This window comes from Balaenoptera acutorostrata, chromosome 4, assembly GCF_949987535.1.
Source record: "Balaenoptera acutorostrata chromosome 4, mBalAcu1.1, whole genome shotgun sequence".
Taxonomy (NCBI): Eukaryota; Metazoa; Chordata; class Mammalia; order Artiodactyla; family Balaenopteridae; genus Balaenoptera; species Balaenoptera acutorostrata.
Genome location: NC_080067.1, coordinates 31,346,892 through 31,351,552, shown reverse-complemented (window position 1 = coordinate 31,351,552; position 4,661 = coordinate 31,346,892). Strand labels below are relative to the sequence as shown.

At 34.5% G+C, this 4,661-nt stretch overlaps 1 non-coding gene across 1 annotated transcript; it reads right to left on the bottom strand.

Moving 5' to 3' along the window:
• Positions 1 to 580: 580 nt before the first annotated feature.
• On the bottom strand, positions 581 to 715 carry LOC114238606 (small nucleolar RNA SNORA70). The gene has a single exon (XR_003623929.2). It is a non-coding gene; the product is annotated as a small nucleolar RNA SNORA70 (small nucleolar RNA).
• Between the last annotated feature and the right edge of the window lie 3,946 nt (positions 716 to 4,661).

Genomic DNA, 4,661 nt, shown 5'->3' with positions numbered 1-4,661 from the left:
TAAAGTGTTCTTTTACTAAAGTTAAACAAGTATTTAATAAGCTAGCTTTAGCATTCCATTCCTTTATTGCCTAGGCTGATAAACTCAGCCACCAATAAGGGAGCAGTGACATCATCAATAAAGAACACTAGGGCAAAATGGGACAATCACTTTTTTTTTTTTTGACAGGAAAGTAGGATTTATGGGTGGGCATGAGTAAGGAGGAGGCAGCGCCGAAGCTCTCATGAGTGCAGGGTCCGCCACGTGTCCAGGGGCCACGAGTAGGGATGTATTTGACCCCACAGCCGTCCGTGATGAGCCACTTTTCTGCCACCATGTTTTCAAATTCATCTGCATTAAACTTAGTAAATCCCCACTTCTTGGAGATGTGGATCTTTTGGTGGCCAGGGAACTGAAACTTGGCCCTGTGGAGGGCCTTAATCACATGCTCCTTGTTCTGCAGCTTGGTATGGGTGGACATGATGACTTGGCCAATGTGGACCCTGGCCACTGTGCCCTGGGGCTTTCCAAAGGCACCACACATACCTGCGTGGAGCCTAGACTGGGGACAGCATGCCAGTCATGAATGTCCACTGGAAAAAGCTGTCTCCAAGTTCCCTTAGGGCAAGCGATACAGGCAACAGGCTGCATGCACTACCGAGGAGGGTGCTGTTTGCAGCCATTGCACACCGGGCCCCCATGGAGAAAAGAGCACAGTCTGCTTAACTGGCTGCAAAGGGACAGTTACTTTTGAACAGAGTTATTTGATAACAATGAATTAAAGGTCCCAAATCTCATTATATATATATATATATATATATATATATATATATACACACACCCATAAATATACATGGATATAAATTCTTAGAAAGAGACATTTTGAGTATTTCTTATGCTTATGATCTAAAGATTATTCAAAATTAAAGAAAAAAGAATTAACATTGTTAGACTGTATGTGTATGCATATATATATATGCATGTACAACGGTCTATGACATGATCATCTGTTACACATTTACATATACTAGTATATATATACTCACACATTTCAATAATAACGTCTTGTATTTGAAAACATGAATTTCTGAAGGAGTCCTAAGCATAGACAAGTAAAAAATAAATAAAGCTACGTTTTAAATTGAAAATTGGAAGAAAATTTCAAATTTTTATTCACACCAGTTTGAAAGTAATAAGAATCTAGAATAGATGACATATATATTTTAAGTTTATCAATGCAGCAAAGTTTATTGAAATTCTGCTCAATGCTAAATCTGACAATGAGGGACAGTATTTTTTCCCCTACCTTCATCCCTCTCTTCTTCCTCTCTTCCTTTCTTTCCTCCATCACAAATGATTTCAAGGACACTGGTTGAAATTCTGATTTACATTCTTCTCATTTAACACACTGTATGTTTTTTACATATAAAAATATTTTGGCTTTTTTTTTCTTTTTTTTTTTAAAGATTTATTTTATTTATTGATTGATTGATTGCTATGTTGGGTCTTCGTTTCTGTGCTAGGGCTTTCTCTAGTTACGGCAAGCGGAGGCCACTCTTCATCGCGGTGCACGGGCCTCTCACTATCGCGGCCTCTCTTGTTGCGGAGCACAGGCTCCAGACGCGCAGGCTCAGTAGCCGTGGCTCACGGGCTTAGTTACTCCGCGGCATGTGGGATCTTCCCAGACCAGGGCTCGAACCCGTGTCCCCTGCATTAGCAGGCAGATTCTCAACCACTGCACCACCAGGGAAGCCCTATTTTGGCTTTTTTTGATAATTTATTTTAATTAATGCTTCAACCTTTAGCTGTACAATTTTGTCCTTTAATAAATATTTGATGGATTTTGTGTTAATATAATTAAAAAAAGAGTTTTGTCTTTCTAAGTGTTAAAGTTGTATGTGCTACATAATAGAAAGTTTTAAATTTTAAAATTTAAATCCAGAGAGCCCAGTGATAAAGAAATGGTTATGAAAATATGATATAGCCAGATATTGGGATGTTGCACAACTACTAAAGTAGTTTTTTTTATATATATAATAAACTGTTAAATATAAGATGGTAAGTGGAAAAGGACATAAAGTGGTATATGTGGTGTACTTTATATTTCAGTAATATGCACCTATTTCATTATAAAGATATTTGTGCATTTATGTGTATTTAGAAAAGTTTATTAAGGATACATGAATATAATGCTTTGGTCTCAGTATTCAGCCAAAATCTGCTATTGGGTTTCATCGTTGAGTTTTGGAAGTTCAAAGACCCACTTAAGTGTCACTTATGAAAGCCCTGAACTTTGCATAATCCGTGATCATTTGATCATATTGGTTATCATCATAGATAAGCATCATGACAATATCAACAGTGCATATAAAGCCCATCTTTGGGGTTTGTCATTTAATATCTGATTATCTGAATATCCATTTCAAATATAGGTAAGGATTTTTGTTGAAACTTCTGTTAAATCTTTATGTGCTTTATACGAAAAAATTCAATTTTTCTGGGGGAGTATGAAGTACTTATTGTAACCATCAAATGCAGCACTAATTAATTATTCTGAAACTGTTAATTCCACATATGTAACCATTTATTGAGAACATTCAAATGTTTAAATTTATCAAGAGATAGATTGGCAATAGGAATGTTAAAAGAGAGGGCATAGATAACTTAGCTAGATAACTTTTGGAAGAATATATATATTTTAAACCAACTAATGCTTATAAAACTCTAAATAACATACTGCAAAATAAGAGGTATTAATCTACATTATATTACCAATGTCGATCTTTGCAGATGTTTTAACCACAGTGTATGTGGTTAAAATTCAATATTTATACATTAAACAAAACAAGAACGCTACATGATTCTTAGATATTTAATTCCATTTAGCCCAAGACTTTCTAGCAAAGAACTTGTTTTGTAATTTCTGGTTTATTGTGCTGATGAAATAAAAGTAGAATGCCAGCTCTACCACTCAACATTTCATGAGAAGGAAAAACATAAAAACCATATCAATGATAAATCATTTTTAATAGGACTTTTTAAGAAAGATTATACAGAGAACCAAAAAAAAAAAAATAATGGAGTGTTAGGAAATAACTGAGTTACTCTTAAATATCTTGCTTCTTCATTGATTTCATTTGACAGTGAACATCTATTTTCTGCTGTGAAAGTGCAGTATATTGATTGCAGCAGCAACCCGGGAGCTGACAGTGAGGAGAAATTATTGTTCCTGTACCACAGCTGTGAAGCTTTAAAAATTTAACCACTAAAACTTTTGGTAAGCTAGTTGAATTAAAATATGATATTTTGGTAATGTTTCCAGTTTACTCTTGATCTCAGCCAGTCATTACAGGATGTTGATATTCCAGGTTAAACAGAGCATTATAACCTCTGGCTTTTGGCATTTGGAAAAATGTATGTTCAGAGCCTCTCTGAATATACATATTCATAGAAATTATTTATTAGTTTTATCTCTGGACCTTGATGTGTATTTTAGTTCTTTCTTCTTTTCTGACTTCATTAGGTTGTTATTTGAGACACTTGACTATGTCAAAATGCCAACATCCATAAAAATGATTAGTGTTTTGGAACACAGAGATATTTCTTTAATAGTAGGATGGAATTCCATGTTTTTGAATATGCAGTGAACCAAATCATCAGTACCAAACATAATGGTATGGAATAAAAATATAACACAAAGAACTTAAAATGTGTCCATTACTGTTGATCTCAATGCTGCAGTTATAAAGGGATTATTTACACAACAGGTATTTGTGGATCACAAATGATGTGGCGAGTGCCGTGTTAGCTATTATGGAAGAGGAGGTAAATAATATTAATAATAATAACCATAACAACTATCATTTGTTGAAAGCTCATTGTATGCAGGGCTTATCCAAAAGCATTCTATACTTTTAAATACTCAAAATAAAAATTTGACATTTTAAAGATAAGGAAAATAAGACTAGTTGGATAACTTGCTCCAAGCCATAAAATGACGAGTATAAGCACCAATTCTGATTAGTGTCTACATAACTCCAGCACCAGAGTGCTAACACCGTGCACAGTATGAAACATCACTGCTCAGTACACCTGGAACAGGGAGACGCATTTAACATACAGCGACAAATCTGTGAGCAAGAAAAGAGGTTTCAATGGTGTGGTGACAAACATATATGTAGTTAGAATTCAAAGAAAGAGGGCTGGGGCTTTAAGGATGAGCAGAGATGTATTTGGAGGAAAAGAAGAGGGAAAACATTCTAGGTAAATGATCAATAATGTGAATAAAGATACTTGAAAATGTTGATTTCTCTAGGGAAGTAGGGAAATGTTTTTGGTAGAAGGAGTAGTGAGTCCACCACTTATACTATTCCCTTAAAAATATTTCCAAATTTTAAATCTTTATATTAAATAGCTTAGATGTCTTGTTATTCAGTGACTTATATTACAGATGCAAATTCTGATATGGGACTCCTTAAAGCATTTCATAATAAGTAGAGTGCTGTGTTAAAATTGACAATATATCATTTTAAAGTTAACAAAATGGAAAACAGAATGAGTCTAATACTATCTCAATATTCCAGCATAAATATTTCCTTTTCTTTTTCTACCATTGCAATGAGGTAGGTTGTTGAGGAGGGATTTCTCATTTACAGATAAGGATACCATAACAGAGAGAGTAA